Genomic DNA, 27,270 nt, shown 5'->3' with positions numbered 1-27,270 from the left:
ATGCAATATAAACATTGTTCCAAATAGTTCCAGGAAAATGTCCCTGGTTTCCCAATAAATTATTGCATGATATAAAGTTGTCAACCAATATTTTAGGATCACACAAACATTTATTTTGGACCTTTGATTTAACCTAACAATTATTTGCAATGGAATTATATTGCTATATATAAAATATAGTTTCATAATTCCTGAAAATAAATATGTGGCATTACATAACTATATTATGCCACCTAAAAATATTATGAGGGTTTTATAAAAATGATTTGAACTATTTACAAATCAAAACAAATGTCAGAAAAGGAAATAAAAGAATCAAAATAAAAAAAGAGCAGGAAGGCTTACCTGGCGCTCCTGCCAGGCCCAGCGCACGAGGGGCCTCCCTGTCGTCTTCCTTCTCCTGCCAGTAGGCACCGGAGAAGGCGAGCACGGCAGCAGCTCTTGACGCCACCTCCTGCTTCGCCGTGGCGCCTCCCCCTTGCCTTCCCGCGCCAGCAACCCCGCTCCTCTCCCTTATCTCCTCCTCCTCTCTCCATTTCCCTCTTCTCCCTGGTTTTCCTCTCCTCCCCCTCGCTTCCATTGCCGAGCTTGAGCTAGAGCTCGCCATCGTCCTCCGACCATAGCAGCGCCCCCCTGAGCAGCCCATCGTCCCCGCATCATCGAGCAGCTCCTCCCCGCTGAAGGAATGGAGTCGCAACCCCATGTAGCATCGTCGTCGTCACCGTTTCCCCCTCCGGCCACGAAAGACCGACGCCATTGATACGGTCTGCCCCGAGCCTCCCCGACCAAGCTGAGCCCCCCTTATCACCACCATGAGCTCGCCGTTCTTTCCCCCCATTTTCCCATGCTCTTCCGTGCCCGTAGCCGTAGCCCCGTCGAGGCCGAGCTTCGGCCGCCGCATGCCTCATCGCCGGTGCCTCCTCCGGCCGCCCCAGCTCTCTGTAGCCGCAAACCGCGTGCAAAATGGTTCTCTGTAGCGCCGGTTAGGGCATCTCGAGCGAGCCCTCCGCCGCGGTTTGGTCGCCGCCGGCAAACTCCGGTTGGGGCCGACGTGGCTGGACATTAGGGCCTAATCCCCCTCCCCACAGACACTGCCAGAGGGCCCCACGCGTTTTCAAACCTCAATTAGGGGCTGGTCAGCGCGGGTTTAGCCCTGGGTCACTGACCAGTGGGCCCCACTGGCCAGGTTTGACCTGGACCGGCTGGTTCACCTGCTGACGCAGGGATGACATCAACCTGACGCAGTAAATCAATTTGTGGTTTTAAATAATTCAAAAAAATAGCAAAACTTTGAAAATTCATCGAAATTAAAATATAACTCAGATGAAAGTAATTTATATATGAAAAATTATGAAAAAAATGCAAGGAATCCAATGGTACCATTTGCATGCATGTTTGAACAATTTAAACATGCTGAATAGGAGAATTACACAATAGGCATATAAATGCTTATATTTGGAGTTTAGAATTGATCTATATTGATCAAATAAACCCCAATTAACTTGTGATCACTTGCATTAGATAAAACCAGCATCATGCTAACATGCCATGCTCATGCATCATTGTGAAGCATTTGCCGTGCCTAATTTGTTCTCTGTTGATTTTATTGTTAGACCTTGCAAGATGTAGTTATCACCGACATGAAAGAACATTTGAGTTCTTCTGATCAACAGGCAAGCAAAACCCCCTTGAGCATTCTGATACAATCCCACTCTCTTGCTCTTGCTCTGATTTCAATGCATTAGGACATAAAGATTCAACTGGTACTTATGTTACGATAGATGAACCCATTCCTTTGCATGACCTGTCTTTGTCACAGTAAATAGCTAAACCAAGCAACCTAGCATATCTGGTAGATGCTTGAGCCATGTTGTGACATTACCCTGATATGCTTGCTATGCTTAGAGTTGAGCTGGTCTGATCATCTGGATGATGAATTGGAATGATCATGTCCTACAGATGAGAGTTAAGTGTGTGAACCTGTTTTGGTTAAGGTAGCGATGAGAGGCCATCTAGGAGTACATGGTGGGTTGTCTCTTTGATACCGCACTTAGGACCTGAGATCTTGTGTTGCTGTTCCAAGACTAGATACTACCGCACATTGGGTTCCGGTAACTCGACCCTTCTCTGGCTATTAACTACTCTGTTCTCAGTCCAGGAGTCGTAGTAGTTCGTAACGTTCATAGGTTGTGCCACGGCCTGCTAAGTGGATGAACAGTCCAACCGGGACCGGCTTGGGGCCTTGCTCACATCGTTTGAGGCCATATTGGAAAGCTCAGTCGGACTTCATTATGGGTTCCAACTCAGATAGGCGACTGCCTTGGGCGTGAGTCATTGTAGGTTAACGTCCGTGGCCGACTCCCTCGCTGGGCTTCCACTTGAAGGTTACCGAGGTGATTGTTTTATGTGCACATGGCGATAAGTGGCGGGAGCATGTGTGACGAAGTACACCCTTGCAGGGTAATTGTCTATTCGAATAGCCACGTCCTCGGATATGGACTACTTGGATACTTACATGATTCATAGATAACTTTAACGGATACTTTAAAATGGTCCAAGTAAGTGTAAGTGCTATGGATGGCCTTCTCGTAGGATGACGAGACATGATCCATGGTGGTGTATTGATGTGGTGGATATGTGGACTCGTGTGTTCTCTCTCGTAGGGAGACGAGAGAGGTATAAAACATTGTTGTAGTTTAGGTTATCCAGTGGTCAAAGCTGGCTTTTCTGCAGTAAACCCCACAACCCCGTTCATTGATACATATTGCATATGTAGTTAGTTCCGATGTAAGTCTTGCTGAGTACCTTCGTACTCACTATTGCTTATTTTCTTTTTTGCAGAGATAGACGTTGTTCTCTCTACGTTTTCATTTTGATGTTAACATCGATGGAATAGCTTGGGAACCCAGATAATGGTCTAGTTCCTATGGTAGGGTCGTTGTAGCTTTTCAGGCTCTTCCAACCGCTTTTAATAGATGTCCGTATTGGGTAACGTAGCATAAATTAAAAAATTTCCTACGCCATATTCAGATCTTCCTATGGAGAGACCAGCAACGTGAGAGGGGTGAGTGCATCTTCATACCTTTGCAGATCTCTAAGCGGAAGCGTTACTAGAACACGGTTGATGGAGTCGTACTCGCGGCGATTCAGATCGCGGTGTGATTCCGATCTAGTCCCGAACCACGACACCTCCGCGTTCAACACACGTGCAGCCCGGTGACGTCTCCCGCACCTTGATCTAGCAAGGAGGACGGAGAGGTTGGGGAAGATCTCCGGCACCACGACGACATGGTGTCAATGGAGAGACGAGGTCTCCCGGTAGGGCTTCGCCAAGCATCGTGGGAGGAGGAGGAAGGAGGGGAGCAGGGCTGCGCCGAAGGAGAGAGGAAACGGTGTGCAAAACAGCCCCAAACCCCTCTCTATTTATAGGAGGAGGGGAGGGGGGGTGCCACCCCTAGGGTTCCCACCCTAGGTGGTGCGGCAGCCCCCCCAGATGGGAGGTGCGGCGGCCAGGGCAGGGGGAGGGGGTGGCGCACCCCTAGGTGGGCCTTAGGCCCACCAGCGCCTAGGGTTTCCCCCCTCTCCACCTCCTGCGCCTTGGGCCCCTTTGTGGGAGGCGCACCAGCCCACTTTGGGCTGGTTGCCCACCACCTTTTGACCCATGCTACCTCTTGGGGCTCTGGCCCCTCCTGGTGGACCCCCGGGACCATTTTCGGTGGTCCCGGTACGCCACCGATGACGCTCGAAACATTTCCGGTGTCCAAAACCAACCATCCTATATATCAATCTTTACCTCCGAACCATTCAGGAGCTCTTCGTGACATCCGGGATCTCATCCGGGACTCCGAACAACTTTCGGTAACCTTGTATAACATTTCCCTATAACCCTAGCGTCATAGAACCTTAAGTGTGTAGATCCTACGTGTTCGGGAAGCATGCAGACATGACCGAGACGTTCTCCGGACAATAACCATCAGCGGGATCTGGATACCCATTGTGGCTCCCACACGTTCCACGATGATCTCATCAGATGAACCACGATGTCAAGGATTCAATCAATCCCGTATACAATTCCCTTTGTCAGTCGGTATAGAACTTGCCCGAGATTCGATCGTCCGTATACCTATACCTCGTCCAATCTCGTTACCGGTAAGTCTCCTTACTCGTTCCGTAGCACGTCATCCTGTGACTAACTTCTTAATCACATTGAGCGCATGATGATGTTCTACCGAGTGGGCCCAAATTTACCTCTCCGTCACAGGGAGTGACAAATCCCGATCTTGATTCGTACCAACCCAACATACACTTTCAGAGGTACCCGTAGTGCACCTTTGTAGTCACCCAGTTACGTTGTGACGTTCGATACACCGAAAGCACTCCTACGGTATCCGGTAGTTGCTCAATCTCACGGTCGAAGGAAAAGACACTTGACATTAGAAAAGCTTTAGCATACGAACTATAAGATCTAGTGTTATGCTTAGGATTGGGACTTGTCCATCACATCATTCTCCCAATGATGTGATCCCGTTATCAATGACATCTAATGCCCATGATCAGGAATCCATGATCATCTATTAATAAACGAGCTAGCCAAGTAGAGGCTTGTTAGGGACATATTGTGATCTATTTATTCACACATGTATTACTGATTCCTGTTAATACAATTATAGCATGAACAATAGACGATTATCATGAATAAGGAAATATGATAATAACCATTTTATTATTGCCTCTAGGGCATATTTCCAACAGTCTCCCACTTGCACTAGAGTCAATAATCTAGTTACATTGTGATGTATCGAACACCCATAGCATTATGGTGTTGATCATGTTTTGCTCGAGGAAGAGGTTTAGTTAATGGGTTTGCAACATTCAGATCCGTGTGTACTTTACAAATATCTATTACTCCACTCTCGACATGGTCCTGGATGGAGTTGTAGCGGCGTTTGATGTGCTTGGTCTTCCGGTGAAACCTGGGCTCCTTGGCTATGGTTATGGCCCCAGTGTTATCACAGAAGAGTGTCATTGGACCCGACGCGCTTGGAACCACTCCAAGGTCGGTGATGAGCTCCTTCATCCAAATTCCTTCATGAGCCGCTTCTGAAGCAACTATGTACTCTGCTTCACATGTAGATGCTGCCACGACTTCTTGCTTGCTGCTGCACCAGCTCACTGCCCCACCATTCAAAACATACACATACCCGGTCTGTGACTTAGAGTCATCCGGATCTGTGTCGAAGCTAGCATCGACGTAACCCTTTACGACAAGCTCTTCGCCACCTCCATAAATGAGAAACATCTCCTTAGTCCTCTTCAGGTACTTAAGGATATTCTTGACCGCTGTCTAGTGTTCCATACCGGGATCACTTTGGTACCTCCCTACCAAACTTATGGCAAGGTTTATATTAGGTCTGGTACACAGCATGGCATACATTAGAGAGCCTACGACTGGAGCGTAGGGGATAGTACTCATCTTCTCTCTATCTGCTGCCGTGGTCGGTGACTGAGTCTTACTCAATATCATACCTTGCATAACTGGCAAGAACCCCTTCTTTGAGTTTTCCATATTGAACTTCTTCAATATCTTGTCAAGGTATGTACTTTGCAAAAGACCTATGAGGCGTCTCGATCTATCTGTATAGATCTTGATGCCTAATATGTATGCAGCTTCTCAAAGGTCCTTCATCGAAAAACTCTTGTTCAAATAGGCCTTTATGCTCTCCAACATCTCTATATTATTCCCCATCAATAATATGTCATCCACATACAATACGAGGAAAGTTACAGAGCTCCCACTCACTTTCTCGTACAGACAGGCTTCTCCATAAACCTGTATGAACCCAAATGCTTTAATCACCTCATTAAAGCGAATGTTCCAACTCCGAGATGCTTGCACCAGTCCATAGATGGAGCGCTGGAGCTTGCACACTTTGTGAGCACCCTTAGGGTCGACAAAACCTTCTGGTTGCATCATATACAACTCTTCCTTAAGATTCCCATTAAGGAACGCTGTTTTGACGTCCATTTGCAAAATTTCATAATCATAAAATGCGGCAATTGCTAACATGATTCGGACTGATTTCAGCTTCTCTACGGGAGATAAAGTCTCTTCGTAGTCAACTCCTTGAATTTGTCAAAAACCCTTTGCGACAAGTCGAGCTTTATAAACGGTCACATTACCGTTTGCATCAGTCTTCTTCTTGAAGATCCAATTATTTTCTATGGATCGCCGATCATCAGGCAAGTCCACCAAAGTCCATACTTTGTTCTCATACATGGATCCTATCTTGGATTTCATAGCCTCAAGCCATTTGTTGGAATCTGGGCCCGCCATTGCTTCTTCATAGTTCAAAGGTTCACCATTGTCTAACAACATGATTTCCATCACACGGTTGTCGTACCATTGTGGTGCGGAGCGTACCCTTGTGGACCTTCGTGGTTTAGTAGCAACTTGATCTGAAGCTTCATGATCATCATCATTAACTTCCTCTTTAGTTGGTGTAGGCGCCAGAGGAACAATTTCCCGTGCTGCGCTACTTTCCAGTTCTACTTTCCTCCTACTTACTTCTTTCGAGAGAAACTCTTTCTCTAGAAAGGATTCGTTCTTGGCAACAAAGGTTTTACCTTCAGATCTAAGATATAAGGTATACCCAATAGTTTCCTACGGGTATCCTATGAATACGCATTTCTCCGCTTTGGGTTTGAGCTTCTCTGGTTGAAGTTTCTTTACATAAGCATCGCAGCCCCAAACTTTAAGAAACGACAACTTAGGTTTCTTGCCAAACCATAGTTCATACGGTGTCATCTCAACGGATTTAAACGGTGCCCTATTTAAAGTGAATGCTGCAGTTTCTAATGCGTATCCCCAAAATGCTAGCGGTAAGTCGGTAAAAGGCATTATAGATCATATCATATCTAATAAAGTGAGATTACGACGTTCAGACATTCCGTTGCATTGCGGTGTGCCCAGCGACGTCAGTTGTGAAACGATTCCACACTTCCTTAGGTGTGTGCCAAACTCGTGACTCAAATATTATCCTCCACGATCAGATTGTAGACACTTAATTTTTCTGTCACGTTGATTCTCAACCTCACTCTGAAATTCCTTGAAATTTTCAAATGTCTCAGATTTGTGCTTCATCAAGTAGATATACCCATACCTACTCAAATCATCGGTGGGAGTGAGAACATAATGGTAGCCACCGCGAGCTTCAACGTTCATTGGACCACACACATCAGTATATATTATTTCCAATAAGTCGGTCGCTCTCTCCATTATTCTTGAGAATGGAGTCTTAGTCATCTTGCCCATGAGGCACGGTTCGCATGTGTCAAATGATTCAAAGTCAAGAGACTCTAATAGTCCATCAGTATGGAGCTTCCTCATGCGCTTAACACCGATATGACCAAGGCGGTAGTGCCACAAGTATGTGGGACTATCATTATCAAGTTTACATCTTTTGGTACTCACACTATGAATATGTGTAACATCACGATCGAGATTCATCAAGAATAAACCATACACCAGCGGAGCATGACCATAAAAGATATCACTCATATAAATAGAATAACCATTATTCTTTGACTTAAATGAGTAGCCGTCTCGCATTAAGCAAGACCTTGATACAATATTCATGCTCAAAGCTGGTACTAAATAACAATTATTAAGGTTTAAAACTAATCCCGACGGTAGATGTAGAGGTAGCGTGCCCACGGCGATCACATCGACCTTGGAGACATTCCCGACGCGCATCGTCATGTTGTCCTTGGCCAGTCTCCGCTTATTCCACAGTTCCTGCTTTGAGTTGCAAATTTGAGCAACAACACCGGTATCAAATACCCAGGAGCTACTACGAGCGCTAGTAAGTACACATCAATAACATGTATATCACATATACCTTTAACGTTGCCGGCCTTCTTGTCCGCTAAGTACTTGGGCAGTTCCGCTTCAAGTGACCTTTTCCCTTGCAATAGAAGCACTCAGTCTCAGGCTTGGGTCCATTTTTTTTCTTCTTCCCGACATCTGGCTTACCGGGCGCGGAAACGGCTTTGTCGTCTTTCTTGAAGTTCTTCTTACCCTTGCCTTTCTTGAAACTAGTGGTCTTGTTGACCATCAACACTTGATGCTCCTTTTTGATTTCTACTTCTGCATACTTGAGCATAGAGTACAACTCGGGAATGGTTTTCTCCTTCCCTTGCATGTTGTAGTTCAGAACAAAACCTTTGTAGCTTGGTGGGAGAGACTGGAGGATTCTATCAATTATAGCATCATCCAGAAGTTCGACTCCAAGTGAAGTCAGACGACCGTGTAACCCAGACATTTTGAGTATGTGCTCACTGACAGAACTGTTCTCCTCCATCTTACAGCTAAAGAACTTGTCGGATACTTCATATCTCTCGACACAGGCATGAGCTTGAAAAACTAGTTTCAACTCTTGGAACATCTCATATGCATCGTGTTGCTCAAAACGCCTTTGGAGCCCCATTTCCAAACTGTATAACATGCCACACCTAACCATAGTGTAGTCATCACTACGCGTTCGCCAGACGTTCAGAATGTCCTGGGCTGCTGCGGGAGCGGGAGGGTCACCTAGAGGCGCATCAAGGACATAAGCCTTTTTAGCTGCTTCAAGGATGAGCTTGAAGTTGCGGACCCAGTCCGCATAGTTGCTACCATCATCTTTCAGCTTGTTTTTCTCTAGGAATGCGTTGAAATTGAGGTTGACGTTGGCCATCTACAATATTTATAAAGACAACTTTTAGACAAAATTCATGACAATTAAGTTCACTTAATCAAATTAAGTATGAACTCCCACTTAAATCGACATCCCTCTAGTCATCTAAGTGATACATGATCCATGTTGACTAACCCGTGTCCGATCATCACGTCAGACGGACTAGTCGTCATGGTGAGCTACTTCATGCTGATCGTATTCAACCATATGACTCATGTTCGACCTTTCGGTCTCTTGTATTTGAGGTCATGTCTGTACATGCTAAGCTCGTCGAGTCAACCTAAGTGTTTCGCGTGTGTAAATCTGGCTTACACCCGTTGTATGCGAATGTTAGAATCTATCACACCCGATCATCACGTGGTGCTTCGAGACAATGATCCTTCGCAACGGTGCACACTTAGGGGAATACGTTCTCGAAATTTTAAAGAGGGATCATCTTATTATGCTACCGTCGTTCTAAGCAATAAGATTAAAAACATGATAAACATCACATGTAATCATATAGTGACATGATATGGCCATTATCATCTTTGCTCTTTCGATCTCCATCTTCAGGCATCGCATGATCATCATTGTCACCAGCGTGACACCATGATCTCCATCATCATGATCTCCATCATCGTGTCTCCGTGAAGTCGTCACGCCAACTACTACTATCACTACTACTATCGCTTACCGTTAGCAATGAAGTAAAAGTAGTAAGCACATGGCGTTGCATCTCATACAATAAATTAAGACAACTCGTATGGCTCCTTCCGGTTGTCATACTCATTGACATGCAAGTCATGAAACCTATTACAATAACATGATCATCTCATACATCCTACATGCAACGTCACAACTTTGCCATATCACATCACATGTCAAACCTTGCAAAAACAAGTTAGACGTCCTCTTATTGTTGTTGCAAGTTTTACGTGGCTGATTTGGGTTTCTAGCAAGAATGCCTTCTTACCTACGTGACGGCCACAACGATGATATGCAAAGCTATTTACCCTTCATAAGGACCCTTTTCATCAAATCCAATCCGACTAGAGTGGGAGAGTCAGACACCCGCTAGCCACCTTTATGCACGGTGTGCATGTCTGTCGGTGGAACCAGTCTCACGTAAGCGTACGTTTAAGGTCGGTCCGGGCCACTTCATCCCACAATACCGCCAAAAAAGAATAAGACTAGTAGCAGCAAGCAATTGAAAAATCATCGCCCACAACCTTTTGTGTTCTACTCGTGCATAGAATCTACGCATAGAAAACCTGGCTCGGATGCCACTGATGGGTAACGTAGCATAAATTCAAAATTTTCCTACGCCATATTCAGATCTTCCTATGGAGAGACTAGAAACGAGAGAGGGGTGAGTGCAACTTCGTACCTTTGAAGATCGCTAAGCGGAAGCGTTGCTAGAACGCAGTTGATGGAGTTGTACTCGCGGCGATTCAGATCGCGGTGTGATTCCGATCTAGTGCCGAACCACGGCACCTCCGCGTTCAACACGCGTGCAACCCGGTGACGTGTCCCGCACCTTGATCCAGCAAGGAGGAGGGAGAGGTTGGGGAAGATCTCCGGCAGCACGATGGGGTGGTGTCGATGGAGAGACGAGGTCTCCCGGCAGGGCTTCGCCAAGCACCGTGGGAGGAGGAGGAAGGAGGGTAGCAGGGCTGCGCCGAAGGAGAGAGGAAACGGTGTGGAAAACATCCCCAAATCCCTCTTTATTTATAGGAGGAGGGGAGGGGGCTGCCACCCCTAGGGTTCCCACCCTAGGTGGTGCGGCATCACCCCCAGATGGGAGGTGCGGCAGCCAGGGCAGTTGGAGGGGGTGGCGCACCCCTAGGTGGGCCTTAGGCTCATCAGCGCCTAGGGTTCCCCCCCCCCCTCTCCACCTCCCGCGCCTTGGTCCCCTTTGTGGGAGGCGCACCAGCCCACTTTGGGCTGCTTGCCCACCACCTTTTGTCCCATGCTACCTCTTGGGACTGGTAGCCCCTCCCGGTGGACCCCTGGGACCATTTCTGGTGGTCCCGGTGGTCGCGGTACGCTACCGGTGACGCGTGAAACATTTCTGGTGTCCAAAACCATCCATCCTATATATCAATATTTACCTCTGGACCATTCCGGAGCTCCTCGTGATGTCCGGGATCTCATCCGGGACTCCGGATAACTTTCGGTAACTTCGTATAACATTTCCCTATAACCCTAGCGTCATCGAACCTTAAGTGTGTAGACCCTACGGGTTTGGGAAGCATGCATACATGACCGAGACGCTCTCCGGCCAATAACCATCAGCGGGATCTGGATACCCATGGTGGCTCCCACACGTTCCATGATGATCTCATCGGATGAACCACGATGTCAAGGATTCAATCAATCCCGTATACATTTCCCTTTGTCTGTCGATATAGAACTTGCCTGAGATTCGATCGTCGGTATACCTATACCTTGTTAAATCTCGTTACCGGTAAGTCTCTTTACTCGTTCTGTAGCACGTCATCCCGTGCCTAACTTCTTAATCACATTGAGCTCATGATGATGTTCTACCGAGTGGGCCCAGAGATACCTCTCCGTCACACGGAATCCCGATCTTGATTCGTACCAACCCAACAGACACTTTCAGAGGTACGAGTAGTACACCTTTATAGTCACCCAGTTACGTCGTGACGTTTGATACACCCAAATCACTCCTGCGGTATCCGGGAGTTGCACAATCTCACGGTCGAAGGAAAAGACACTTGACATTAGAAAAGCTTTAGCATACGAACAATACGATCGAGTGCTATGCTTAGGATTGGGTCTTGTACATTACATCATTCTCCCAATGATGTGATCCCGTTATCAATGACATCTAATGCCCATGATCAGGAAACCATGATCATCTATTGATTAATGAGCTAGCCAACTAGAGGCTTGCTAGGGACACATTGTGATCTATTTATTCAGACATGTATTACTGTTTCCTGTTAATACAATTATAGCATGAACAATAGACGATTATCATGAACAAGGAAATATGACAATAACCATTTCATTATTGCCTCTAGGGCATATTTCCAACAGTCCGTACCCAGACATGTAACTTCTGCTTGATGCTTGTATGCTTTGAATGTTGGGTCATGTGACCCCTCTGTTTGTAACATTATACTATGTTGGCTCTTCGGAGATTATTAAATAAATGACGAGTCATAGATTTATGTTGTGATGCCATTGTTGTATCTACACATATCATGCATATTGTGTGTATGATTGAAGTGCATTGGTATGTGTGGGATTTGAGACCTAGTTGTGTGCCTGTAGTAGTACTCTTTACAGGGAAATGCCTCTTTGTGCTTCCACCGAACCTTGGTAGCTTTCTACTGCTCCGGACACATTGATTGACCAGCATGTATCCTTCTCTGCTGCTGTGTCGGTCCCCTCAGGGAAATGCCACGTGGTGTAATGGAATCCATGTAGCTTGCTACGACTCATCTACGTACGCTGTTGACCGACACCTGCTTTGCTAGGTTATGTATGTCTGTCCATGTACAGATTTGCCACTTGGTTTTATAACTAGCCATGTCGACCCGTGTTCCCTCACATATAATTGCTGGCAACATAGTCATATACGTGAGCCAAAAGGCGCAAACTGTCCCGGCCAAGGTAAGGTGGCATCCGTGGTGATTACCGTGCGTGAGGCCACAAAGTGATATGATGTGTTACAAGCTGGAATTATATGGCTTAGGATTGGGGTCCCGACAGTGTTGGTATCAGAGCTTGACTGTCTGTAGGATTACCAAGCCAAACTGGTCGATGTTGAGTCTAGTAACACTATAGTTTTATAAGGGAATTAATTGTGGAAAGGGAACGTAGATTCTTTTTACTTCTTTCCTCAAGTCACTCTATTATGAGTGACCCTCTTCTCTTCTACGGGGATTAAGGACTAGTATTATACCTATCTGCTAGGATGACAAGTTACTGAACTATGGACTTATAGGATGGTCGGGTGTCAAACCTGTTTCCATTGGAATTGTGAGAAGTTATGCCTATGTTCTTGATGCACCTTGAATCCATGATGTTGAGTTGTTATGTTGCCCAAATATCTTGCGGGTTGCCTCATATTTCATGTTGGTACAACCGTTATGCTGTCCGTTTTTCCTAGGATTGTGGTGTTTTAGCGTTCTTCCTTGTTCCTGAACCCTGGTTGTTTCCTTCAGGATGTCGCCAGTAATCCAGAATTCTGCTGGTCGTGGTCTGAACCATGGATGACAAAGGTCCTCACGATCCGCCTTTGATGACAACGGTTATGCTAGAAATTGAGAGGAACAAGCGTGACACAAACCGTCTACTGGAGCACATTGAGCAGAATACAGCGCCTCAATGCAATGAGCTAGTATCTATCGGAGACTTCATCAAATTGAATCCGCCCACCTTCCATCATTCCAATGAGCCACTGAATGCAGATGATTGGCTCCGAAGTATCAATAACTAGTTGTGTTATGCAAACGTGGCTAAAGGAGACAAGGTTACTTATGCCACATATCACCTTGAAGGTTCTGCTAGTCTATGGTGGGAGAACTTTGAGGCCATGCGTCCTGCAGGCCAAGTTACTTCATGGAAGGAGTTCTATGAAGCTTTTCGGGAGCATCATATTCCGGAGGCCCTGATAGATCATAAGCAAGAGGATTTTTGCAATTTGTCTCAAGACAAGATATATGTGGTTGCTTATAGTTGTGAGTTTGGACGCCTCACACGTTATGCACCAGAAAAAGTATGCACAGATGCCAAGAAGCAAGCTAGATTCAGGAAAGGTCTTAACCCAAAGATTCACCATGATCTCAGTCTGCATGAGTTCATCAGTTTCGAGGTTCTTGTGAACAAAGTCATCCAAGGAGAAACAAGGAGAATGACCTACGAGGAATCTCGCAAGCACAACCGTGATGTTGGATCATCTTCAATTTCTATGTCTCAAAAGCGCAGGATATGGATCCCGAATGCAGCTCTTCCTGCGAGATATGTTCCGAGGCCATCCTATGTGGCGCCTCGTTTGCCGATGCCAAGTGTTTCCCAGAACAACCTCGTCAATCAAGTGTTCAACCCAGATCCACGTCCTATTTATGGAGCATGCTTCAAGTGTAGCCGACGAGGACACTATTCCAGGGATTGTCCTCTGCGTGGTTATGTTCCACCCCAATCAAGAATGGGTGTTCGTTGCAAGCCGCCAACAAAGAACCTTAATGAAAGGTTAGTTGCTCCAAATCGTGGATGTGTGCACCATGTATCTGTAGAAGAAGCTCAAGATGATGGTGATGTCGTGATTAAGACGCTTCTTGTCAATTCTCTTCCAGCTACAGTTCTATTTGACTCAGGAGCATCCCACTCCTTCATCTCTGAACGTTATGCCTCCTTGCGTAACATTGCTTTCGAAGATATGCCCATCCCATTAGTAATTCAGGCTCCAGGTTCCAAATGGCAAACTAACGCAGTAAGCCATGAGAACCAAATCCTTGTCGATGGTTTAGTATTCCTTGCTTCTCTGATAGCCCTCAAGACCTGAGATATGAATATAATTTTGGGGATGGACTGGATGACAAGTCATCATGCCAAAATTGATTGTTTCTCTAGGACTGTTCAGGTTACCCATCCTTCTGGCCAGATAGTCAATGTCTCGTCTGGTATTTCAAAACGGCAGATATATGCCCTCAATGCCAATCCTCTTCCATACCTTGAAAACATTCTGGTAGTCCGTGACTTCTCGGATGTCTTTCCAGAAGAACTCCTAGGTGTACCACCTGACAGAGAAGTAGAGTTTGTCATAGAACTTGTTCCAGGAATCGCTCCAATTGCTAGAAGACCCTATAAGATGTCTCCCCAAGAATTAGTTGAGCTTAAGATCAAACTCGATGAATCTTTGAAGAAAGGTTTCATCCGTCCTAGTTCTTCTCCTTGGGCCTGTCCTGTCCTCTTCGTCAAGAAGAAGGATGGTATGGATCGGATGGTTGTAGATTATCGACCTGTTAATCTGGTCACGCTAAAGAACAAATATCCGCTCCCCAAGATCAACGATCTGTATGATCATCTCGCTAGATCTCCAATCTTTTCCAAGATGGATTTGAGATTAGGTTATCATCAAATCAAAATTAGGAACGGGGACATTCCTAAGACGGCCTTTGTCACTCGTTATGGCCAATACGAGTACACCATCATGTCCTTCAGTCTAACCGATGCCCCAGCCACCTTCTCTCTCTTAATGAATTCGATCTTCATGGAGTACTTCGACAAATTCGTCATGGTTTATCTCGATGATATTCTGATTTACTCGAAGAACAAAGAAGAACATACCGAGCATCTTAGGCTGGTATTGATGAACCTTTGAGAGCACCGCCTTTACACCAAATTCTCTAAATGTGAATTCTGGTTGCCACAAGTGACCTATCTAGGTCACGTAATTTCTGCAAAGGGTATTGCTGTCGATCCCGAGAGAGTTCAGGCCGTTCTTGATTGGACTCCACCAGAATCGATGAAGCAAGTTAGGAGTTTCCTTGTCTTAGCGAGCTATTGTCGCTGTTTCGTTGAGAAGTTCTCCAAAGTTGCCAAACCTCTAACTGAACTCCTCAAGAAAGATAAGAAGTTCGAGTGGACCCCATAGTGTTAGGAAAGTTTTCAGGAGTTGAAAAGACGACTAACTACTGCCCGGTACTTGTGCCCCCGGATTTCACAAAGGACTTTATTATCTTCTGTGATCCCTCGTGTCAAGGACTTGGATGCATTCTTTTGCAAGATCGTCATGTGATTTTCTACGCATCTCGACAGTTGCGTCCACATGTGGAGAATTATCCAACACATGATCTGGAACTTGCCGCTGTAGTTTATGCACCGTTAACCTGGCGACAATACCTTCTGGGTAATTGTTGCGAAATATACACTAATCACCAGAGTCTCAAGTATATACTCACCCAACCGGATTTGAATCTCAAGAAAGGACGTTGGGTTGAGTTGATCACGGACTACGACTTAGGAATATCTTGGCTGATGCACTAAGTCGTATATCCTATTATAACAACCTCATGTTGCTACAAAGTCAACCACTTCTCCATGAGGAATTTCGTTAGCTTAATCTTCACATTGTTCCTCAAGGATTCCTTTACACCTTGGTGGCGAAACCGACTCTTGAGAATCAGATCATAGAAGCTCAGAAACATGATATGGGAATTTCCCGGATCAAGAGCAACATTGCCAAAGGAGTTGCTGGTCGTTTCTTGGTAAATGATAAAGGTGTTGTATTCTTTGAGAATCGTTTAGTGGTTCCTAAGAAGGAACAACTTCTAGAATTGATTCTCAAGGAAGCTCATGATTCATCCTGGTAGTACTAAAATGTATCAGGACCTACGCCAAAGGTTCTGGTGGACCCGGATGAAGAGAGAAGTCGCTCAATTTATTGCTAACTGTGATGTTTGTCGTCGCTTTAAGGCAGAGCATCAAAGGCTTGCTGGCACCCTTCATCCCTTGGCTATTCCCAAGTGGAAATGGGACAAGGTCGGTATATATTAAATCACCGGCTTTCCAAAGACAAAGAAAGCGAATGATGCCATCTTCGTGGTCATCGATCATCTCTCGAAAGTCGCTCATTTCCTTCCAGTTCGAGAGAGTATAACTGCTAGTCAGTTAGCAGACCTATATATTTCTCGAATAGTTTCCCTTCATGGTGTTCCTCTGGAAATCAATTCAAACCATGAATGTCTTTTCACCTCTCGATTTTGGGAAAGTTTCCAAAATACTATGGGAACTCATCTCTCCTTTAGCACTGCTTATCACCCTCAGTCAAGTGGTCAAGTAGAAAGAGTTAATCAAATTCTTGAGGATATGCTCAGAGCTTGTGTTATCTCATCCGGAATGAACTAGGAGAAATGTCTTCCATTCATCGAGTTTTCTTATAACAACAGTTTCCAGTCTAGTTTGGGCAAAGCTCCTTTCGAGGTTCTGTATGGACGAAGATGTCGAACGCCATTAAACTGGTCAGAAACCGGTGAAAGACAATTCTTTGGACTGGATATGATCCAGGATGCATAAGAGCAAGTTCGCATCATTCGTGAGAATTTAAAAACCAACCAATCTCTTCAAAATAGTCAATATGACCATCGTCATAAGGAAGTAAGTTATGAAGTGGACGAGAAGGCTTACCTTCGGGTTTCACCTCTCAAGGGTACCCATCGTTTCGGTACCAAGGGCAAGTTGGCTCCTCGTTACATTGGTCCTTTCCACATTATCGCTAAACGAGCAGAAGTTGCCTACCAATTGGAACTGCACCCTCAGCTTTCCAAAGTTCATGATGTGTTCCACATTTCTCAACTCAGGCGTTGCTTTAAGGATCATATCCGCGAAGTGGACCGCGAAAGGTTTGATCTCCAATATGACCTTTCCTATCGAGAATATCCCGTTTTTATTCTTGATAAAACCAAGAGTATCACTCGACATCGCAACATCTAGTTTCTCAACGTTCTGTGGTCTCATCATTCCGAGGATGAAGCAACGTGGGAGCGTGAAGATCGTCTTCAGCTTGAGTACCCCGATCTCTTCCCAACTACGCCTGAATCTCGGGACGAGATTCTTGTTTAGTGGGGGTGAGTTGTCACCGTCCTAGTTTAACTTTTCTTGCCAATCATTCATGCATGCATATTTAAATTCTTTTGAATTTGAAATGGGGAAGTGATCAAGCCTGAGGAACCAAAATTTTGTGAAGTATGTAATATAAACATTGCTTCAAATAGTTCTAGGAAAATGTCCCTCGTTTTCCAATAAATTATTGGCATGATATAAAGTTGTCAGCCAATATTTTTGGATCACAGAAACATTTATTTTGGACCTTTATTTAATCTAACAATTATTTGCAATGGAATTATATTGCTTTATATAAAATATAGTTCCATAATTCCTGAAAATAAATGTGTGGCATTAGATAATTATATTATGCCACCTAAAAATATTATGAGGGTTTTATAAAAATGATTTGAACTATTTTCAAATCAAAACAAATGTCAGAAAAGGAAATTAAAGAATCAAAATAAAAAAAGAGCAGGAAGGCTTACCTGGCGCTCCTCCAACGCCCAACCCACCAGGGGCCTCCCTGTCGTCTTCCTCCTCCTGCTAGTAGGCACAGGAGAAAGCGAGCACGGCGGCAGCTCCTGCCTCCACCTCCTGCTTCGCCGTGGCGCCTCCCCCTTGCCTCCCCGCGCCAGCAACCCCTTCCTCTCCCTTATCACCTCCTCCTCTCTGCATTTCCCTCTTCTCCCTGGTTTCCTCTCCCCCCTCGCTGCCATTGCCGAGCTCAAGCTCGAGCTCGCCACCGTCCTCTGGCCGCAGCAGCGCCCCCCTGAGCAGCCCATCGTCCCCGTATCATCGAGCAGCTCCTCCCCGCCGAAGGAATCGAGCCGCAGCCCCGTGTAGCATCGTTGTCATCACTGTTTTACCCTCCGGCCACCGAAGACCGCCCCCGTTGATCCGATGTGCCCCGAGCCTCCCCGAGCAAGTTGAGCCACCCCCTCATCACCACTGTGAGCTCGCCGTTCTTTCCCCCCATTTTCTCATGCTCTTCCGTGCCCCTAGTCGCAGCCACGACGAGGCCGAGCTCCGGCCGCCGCACGCCTCGTCGCCGGTGCCTCCTCTGGCCGCCCCAGCTCCTCCGTGTTGCCCTACTAGACCGGCCGCTTCCCCAGCTCTTTGTAGCCGCAAACCGCGTGCAAAATGGTCCTCTATAGCGACGGTTAGGGCATCACCAGCGAGCCTTCCGCCGCGGTTTGGTCGCCGCCTGCCAACTCCGAGGGGGCAGACGTTGCTGGCATTAGGGCCTAATCGCCCTCCCTAGAGACACTGCCAGAGGGCCCCACGTCTGGTCAAACACCAATTAGGGGTTGGTCAGCGCGGGTTTAGCCGTGGGTCACTGACCAGTGGGCCCCACTGGTTAGGTTTGACCTGGACCGGCTGGTTGACCTGCTTACGCAGGGATGCCATCAGTGTGACGCAGTAAATCAATTTCTGGTTTTAAATAATTCCAAAAATAGCAAAATTTTGAAAATTCATAGAAATTAAAATATAACTCGGATGAAAATAATTTATATATGAAAAATTATCAGAAAAATGCAAGGAATCCAATGGTACCATTTGCATGCATGTTTGAACAATTTAAACTTGCTGAATACGACAATTACACAATAGGCATATAAATGCTTATATTTGGAGTTTAGAATTGATCTATATTGATCAAATAAACCCCAAGTAACTTGTGATCACTTGCATTAGATAAAACCAGCATCATGTTGACATGTCGCGCTCATGCATCATTGTGAAGCATTTGTCTTGCCTAATTTGTTCTCTGTTGATTTTATTGATAGACCTTGCGAGATGTAGTGATCACCAACATCAAAGAACAGCTGAGTTCTTCTGATCAACAGGCAAGCAAACCCCCTTGAGCATTCTGATACAATCCCACTCTCTCGCTCTTGCTCTCATTTCAATGAATTAGGACATAAAGATTCAACTGCTACTTATGTTACGGTAGATGAACCCATTCCTTTGCATGACCTGTCTTTGTCACAATAAATAGCTAAACCAAGCAACCTAGCATACCTAGTAGATTTTTGAACCATGTTGTGCCACTACCCTAATAAGCTTGCTATGCTTAGAGTTGAGCTGGTCTGATCATCTGGATGGTGAATTGGAATGATCATGTCCTACAGATGAGAGTTAAGTGTGTGAACCTGTTTTGGTAAAGGTAGCGATGAGAGGCTATGTAGGAGTACATGGTGGGTTGTCTCATTGATACCACACTTAGGACCTGAGATCTTGTGTTGGTGTTCCAAGGATAGATACTACTGCACATTGGGTTCCGGTAACTTGACCCCTCTCAGCCTATTAGCTACTCTGTTCTCAGTCCAGGAGTTGCAGTAGTTCAAAACATTCATAAGTTGTGCCACGGCCTACTAAGTGGATGAATGGACTAACCGGGACAGGCTTGGGGCCCTGCTCACATCGTTTGAGGCCATATTGGAAACCTCGGCCGAACTTGCATTATGGGTTCCAACTCAGATAGGCGACTGCCTTGGGAGTGAGTCATTGTAGGTTAACGTCCGTGGCCTACTCCCTCGCTGTGCTTCTGCTTGAAGGTTGCCGAGGTGCTTGTTTTATGTGCACATGACGATAAGTGGCGGGAACATGTGTGACGAAGTACACCCCTGCAGGGTAATTATCTATTCGAATAGCCGCGTCCTCGGATATGGACTACTTGGATACTTACATGGTTCATAGATAACTTTAACGGATACTTTAAAATGGTCGAGATAAGTGTCAGTGCTATGTTTGGCCTTCTCGTAGGATGACGAGAGAGGATCCATCATGGTGTATTGATGTGGTGGATATGTGGACTCGTGTTCGCTCTCTCGTAGGGAGACAAGAGAGGTATAAAACATTGTCGTAGTTTAGGTTAGCCAATGGTCAAAGCTGACTTTTCTGTATTAAACCCCACAACCCCGTTCATTGATACATGTTGCATATGTAGTTAGTTCTAATGTAAGTCTTGCTGAGTACCTTCGTACTCACTGTTGTTTATTTCATTTTTGTAGAGATAGACGTTGTTCTCTCTACGTTTTCCTATTGACGTTAACATTGATGGAATAGCTTGGGAACCCAGATAGTGGTCTAGCTCCTATGGTAGGGTCGTTGTAGCTTTTTGGCTCTTCCAACCGCTTTTGATAGATGTCTGTACCCAGACATGTAACATCCGCTTGATGCTTGTATGCTTTGAATGTCGAGTCATGTGACCCCTCTGTTTGGAAGATTATACTATGTTGGCTCTTCGGAGCTTATGAAATAAATGATGAGTCATAGAGTTATGTTGTGATGCCATTGTTGTATCTACACATATCATGCATATTTAGTGTATGATTGAAATGCATTGGTATGTGTGGGATTCGACTCCTAGTTGTTTGCCTGTAGTAGTACTCTTTATAGGGAAATGCCTCTTTGTGCTACCACCGAGCCTTGGTAGCTTGCTACTGCTCCGAACACATTGGTTGACCGACATGTATCCTTCTCTGCTGCTGCGTCTGTCCCCTCGGGGAAATGTCACGCGGTATAATGGAGTCCATGTAGCTTGGTATGACTCGTCTACGCACGATGTTGACCGACACCTGCTTTGCTGGGTTATGTATGCTTGTCCCTGTACAGATGTGCCACTTGGGTTTATAACTAGCCATGTTGACCCGGGCTCCCTAACATATAATTGATGGCGACATAGTCATATACGTGAGCCAAAAGGCGCAAACGGTCCCGGCCAAGGTAAGGTGGCAGCCGTGGTGATTACCGTGCGTGAGTCCACAAAGTGATATGATGTGTTACAACATGGAATTGTATGGCTTAGGATAGGAGTCCTGACAGGTTCTTCTTCTTGTCGTATCTCATGAGGATCAATCTTCTCATTATCTTTATCAGGTTCAACACCATCTTCAGTTTCAGCATCGGAAATAGATATACTATTAGGATCAACAATAGGTTCTTCATCAATTATGGGATCATTAGAGTTGTCAGCTTCCTTGTGTTTCTTCTTCTTCTTCGGGGAGCTGAGAACGTCTTCTTCCTGCAATTGAGAATCTTGCTCGATCCTCTTTGGATGGCCCTCCGGATAAAGGGGGTCCTGGGTGTGTGTACCTCCTCGGGTCTTTATACCACATGCCTGCGTATCAACTTATTTGGCATTGTTTGCAAGCAAATCATTTTGCACATTCGAAATTTGTTCAAGCTGAGTTCGAACCATATGAAAATGCTTAACAAGACCTTTAACATCATTAATAGTTCTACTTAAAACATCAAGCAAACCTTTGATTGCAAGGGAATTATCGTGCAATTAGCTTTGAATCCTCTCATTAAAGTGATTTTGCTGGACAATAAAATTATCAATCTCATATAAACATTGATCAGGGGGCTTACCATGAGGGATGTCACTTGCATTGAATTCTAAAAGAGAGTGTACCTCTACCATAGGTGGGTGAGCGGTAGGCTCACATAATTTCTCAATAGGAGGTAGATTCTTCACATCTTCAGTTTTAATACCTCTCTCTTTCATAGACTTCTTGGCTTCTTGCATAACTTATGGGCTCAATAAAAGCACACCTCTCTTCTTGGGTGATGGAGGTGGTTCTGGAATGGACCAATCATCATGATTCTTAGATATCTTGCCCATTAATTCTTCGGCATCGTCCGATGTTCTTTCCCTGAAAACACAACCAGCACAACTATCCAGACAGGTTCTAGATTCATCGATTAGACTAGCATAAAATATATCAAGCAATTCATTCTTTGGGATTCCATGTACCGGTCTAGCCTTAAGCAAAGTGCAATACGTCCCCCAAGCTTTACGGAGGTGCTCATCCTGCAATTGTTTAAAGTTATAAATTCTTTGTAAAGCAGCATGTTGCTTATGAGCAGGAAAATGTTTAGCAACAAAAGATTGAGCTAAATCTTGAGGACTCTTAATGGAACCACATGGTAATGTATCATACGTCCATTTTGCATCATGCTTTCATGTTGATATATATCGCTTTATGGACTGTTATTATACCTTGTGGTACCATACTTATGCCTTTTCTCTCTTATTTTGCAAGGTTTATTTGAAGAGGGAGAATACCGGCAGCTGGAATTCTGGACTGGAAAAGGAGCAAGTCTGAGTCCTCTATTCTCCACACCTCCAAATGCCCTGAAAATCAACGTGGAATTTTTTGGGAATATATAAAAAATACTGGTCAAAAGAAGTGCCAGAGGGGAGCTGCCAGGGGCCCACAAGCCTGGTGGCCGCGGCCTGCCCCCCTGGCCGCGGCTACAGGGCTTGTGGGCACCCTGGTGGCCCACTGCCCCCCTCTTCTGCTATATGAAGGGTTTCGTCCGGAAAAAAATCAGGGCGGAGCATTTTCAAGGAGGCGCGGCCGCCACAAGGCGAAACTTGAGCAGAACCAATCTAGAGCTCCGGAAGGATGATCCTGCAGGGGAAACTTCCCTCCCGTAGGGGGAAATCGTCGCCATCGTCATCATCAACACTCGTCTCATCGGAGGGGACTCGTCTCCATCAACATCTTCATCAGCACCATCTCATCTCCAAACCCAAGTTCATCACTTGTAACCAATCTCCGGCTCGCGACTCTGATTGGTACTTGTAAGGTTGCTAGTAGTGTTGATTACTCTTTGTAGTTGATGCTAGTTGGATTACTTGGTTGAAGAGTTTATGTTCAGATCCTTGATTCTACTCATTACACCTCTGGTCATGAATATGATTATGCTTGGTGAGTAGTTACTTTTGTTCCTGAGAACATCGGATAAGTCATGCTAATAATAGTCATGTGAATTTGGTATTCATTCGGTATTTTGATGTGTTGTATGTTGTTTTTCCTCTAGTGGTGTTATGTGAACGTCCACTACATAACACTTCACCATTATTTGGGCCTAGAGGAAGGCATTGGGGAGTAGTAAGTAGATTATGGGTTGCTAGAGTGACAGAAGCTTAAACCCCAGTCTATGCATTGCTTCGTAAGGGGCTGATTTGGATCCAGTAGTTTAATGCTATGATTAGATGTTGTCTCAATTCTTCTTTCGTAGTTGCGGATGCTTGCGAGAGGGGTTAATCATAAGTGGGATGGTTGTCCAAGTAAGGGTAGTACCCAAGCGCTGGTCCACCCACATGTCAAACTATCAAAGTAAGGAACGCGAATCATATGAACATGATGAAACTAGCATGACAGAAATTCCCGTGTGTCCTCGGGAGCTTTTTTCCTCCTATAAGACTTTGTTTAGGCTTGTCCCTTGCTACAAAAGGGATTGGGCCACTTTTCTGCACCATTTCTATTACAATTTACTTGTTACTTTTCACCTGCTACGTTTCACCTCACTACACCATCACTTGTTACCGCTACTTTCAGTGCTTGCAGTTATTACCTTGCTAAAAACCGTTTATTAGAGCCTTCTGCTCCTTGTTGGGTTCGACACTCTTACTTATCGAAAGGACTACGATTGATCCCCTATACTTGTGGTTCATCAAGACTCTTTTCTGGCGCCGTTGTCGGGGAGGGAAGCGCCATTGGTAAGTGGAATTTGGTAAGGAAACATTTATATACTCTGCTGAAATTTATTGTCACTTGTCACTATGGAAAATTTTCCTTTGAGGAATTTGTTCGTGGTATCTTCACCACGAACGGAAGCACGAGGAGTTTCTACTCAACCTAAGATACCTACTGAAAATATCTGTTATGAAATTCCTTCGGGTATGCTTGAGAAACTGCTGGCTAATCCTTTTACAGGAGATGGATCATCACATCCAGACTTGCATCTAATCTATGTAGATGAAGTTTATGGTTTATTTAAGCTTGCAGGTTTGCCCGAGGATGAGGTAAAGAAGAAAGTATTTCCTTTATCTTTGAAGGACAAGGCGTTGACATGGTATAGGCTATGTGATGATACTAGATCATGGGACTACAATCGGTTGAAATTGGAATTTCATCAAAAGTTTTATCCTACGCATTTAGTACATCGTGATCGGAATTATATTTATAACTTTTGGCCTCGTGACAGGGAAAGCATAGCTCAAGCTTGGGGGAGGCTTAAATCAATGCTATATTCATGCCCCAATCATGAGCTCTCCAGAGAAATTATCACTCAAAACTTTTATGCTCGGCTTTCTCATGAAGATCGTACCATGCTTGACACTTCTTGTACTGGCTCTTTTATGAAGAATGATATTGACCACAAGTGGAATTTATTGGAAAGAATCAAACGTAACTGTGAAGATTGGGAGCTTGAAGAAGGTAAGGAGTCAGGTATGAATTTCCAGTTTGATTGCGTTAAATCTTTTGTTGAAACAAACACTTCTAGAAATTTTAGAGCTAAGTATGGACTTGACTCTGAGATAGTAGCTTCTCTATGTGAATCTTTTGCTGCTCATATTGATCTTCCCGAAGAGAAGTGGTTTAAGTATCATCCTCCTGTAGAAGTCAACATAGTCAAACCCAATCTAGTTGAAGAGAAAGTCATTGCGTACAATGATCCTATCGTTCCTTGTGCCTACACTGAGAAACCACGTTACCCTGCTAGGAAAAAGGATTATTCTAAAGTTCCAACTGCGACACGTAGGGGTTACATTAGACCACTTGCACCCCCGGAGGAAATTAGAGTTGAACCTAGTGTTGTTATTATCAAAGATCTCTTAGCCGAAGACATAGACATGCATGTTATCAAATTCTGTGAGGACTCCGCTAGAATTGCTAAACCTCACGCGAAAGACAAATACGGACCTGTAGTTGGCCCGCCCGTTGTTTCTGTCAAGATATGAGATCATTGTTATCATGGTTTATGTGATATGGGTGCTAGTGTTAGTGCAATACCCCGGTCCCTATATGATGAAATCAAATATGAGATTGCACCTGCTGAGTTAGAACCCATTGATGTCACTATTACGCTAGCTAATAGAGACACTATCTGCCCTGTGGGAATAGTGAGAGACGTAGAAGTCCTGTGTGGTAAGACGAAGTATCCTACTGATTTCCTCGTCCTTGCTACTCCACAAGATAGCTTTTGTCCCATCATATTTGGTAGACCCTTTCTCAACATTGTCAATGCTCATATTGATTGCATTAAACAGAATGTCACTGTTAGTTTCGAGGGTGTGTCTCATGAATTTAACTTCTCCAAGTTTGGAAGATAACCCCATGAAAAAGAGTCGTCTGGTAGGGATGAAATCATTGCTCTTGCCTCTATTGCCATGCCTCCTATAGATCATTTAGAGCAATACTGCTTGAGCATGAAAATGATATGCATATGGATGAAAGAGATGAGATAGATAAAATTGTTTTACAACAATATCCTATTCTTAAGAATAATCTGCCTTTTGAACTGCTTGGGGATCCTCCCCCACCAAAGGATGATCCTGTGTTTGAGCTAAAACAGTTACCAGATACACTTAAGTTCGCCTATCTTGATGAGAAGGAGATATATCCTGTTATAATTAGTGCTCACCTCTCGAATCATGAAGAGAAGAAGTTATTCAAAACTTTGAGGAAGCACCGTGCTGCTATTGGATATACTCTTGATGATCTTAAGGGTATTAGTCCCACTCTATGTCAGCACAAGATTAAAACCGATCCTGAATTCAAACCAGTTGATGATCATCAACGGAGATTAAATCCTAGGATGAAAGAGGTCATGAGAAAATAAATATTAAAGCTTCTTGAAGCAGAAAGCATTCATCCTGTTGCTCATAGTGATTGGGTAAGTCAAGTGCATTGCGTACCCAACAAGGGAGGTATCACCATCGTTCCTAATGATAAGAATGAACTAATCCCACAGAGGATTATTATTGGCTATAGGATGGTGATAGACTTCCAGAAACTGAACAAGGCAACCAGGAAAGACCATTTTCCTTTGCCGTTTATCGACAAAATGCTAGAAAGGCTATCTAAACACACACACTTCTGCTTTCTAGATGGTTATTCAGGTTTCTCGCATATACCTGTTGCACAATCTGATCAGGAGAAAACCACTTTCACCTGCCCTTTCGGCACCTTTGCTTATAGACGTATGCCTCTTGGCTTAAGCAATGCACCTGCCACCTTTCAAAGATGTATGATGGCTATATTCTCTGACTTATGTGAAAAGATTGTTGAGGTTTTCATGGATGATTTCTCCGTTTACGGTTCTTCCTTTGACGATTGCCTCAGCAACCTTGATCGAGTCTTACAGAGATGCAAAGATACCAACCTCGTCTTGAACTGGGAGAAGTGCCACTTCATGGTTAATGAAGGCATCATTTTAGGACACAAAATCTCTGAGAAAGGCATTGAAGTTGATAAGGCTAAGGTTGATGCAATTGAGAAAATGCCTTGCCCCATAGATATCAGAGGTATACGAAGTTTCCTAGGTCATGTTGGTTTCTATAGAAGGTTCATTAAAAACTTCTCTAAGATTTCTAGGCTTCTTACCAACCTCTTGCAGAAGGATGTTCCTTTTGTTTTTGATGAGGATTGTGAGGAAGCTTTCGAAATACTTAAGAAGGCCTTGATAACCGCACCTATTGTTCAACCACCTGATTGGAACTTGCCCTTTGAAATCATGTGCGATGCTAGTGATTATGTTGTTGGTGCTGTTCTGGGACTAAGAGTTGACAAGAAGTTGAATGTCATTCACTACGCTAGTAAAACTCTAGACAGTGCCAAAGAAACTACGCCACTATGGAGAAGGAATTTTTAGCAGTCGTGTTTGCATGTGAAAAGTTCAGATCTTATATAGTTGACTCCAAAGTCATTATTCTCTCTGATCATGCTGCTATTAAGTACCTTATGGAGAAGAAGGATGCTAAGCCTAGGCTAATCAGATGGGTTCTCCTGCCATAGGAGTTTGATTTGCACGTTGTTGATCGAAAGGGTGCTGATAACCCTGTAGCAGATAACTTGTCCAGGCTAGAGAATGTCCTTGATGACCCACAACCTATTGATGATAGCTTTCCCGATGAGCAATTGAATGTCATCCGCACTTCACATAGTGCACC

Source organism: Hordeum vulgare, chromosome 7H (genome assembly GCF_904849725.1).
Source record: "Hordeum vulgare subsp. vulgare chromosome 7H, MorexV3_pseudomolecules_assembly, whole genome shotgun sequence".
NCBI lineage: Eukaryota > Viridiplantae > Streptophyta > Magnoliopsida > Poales > Poaceae > Hordeum > Hordeum vulgare.
Note: the sequence above shows the minus strand (reverse complement) of the source record.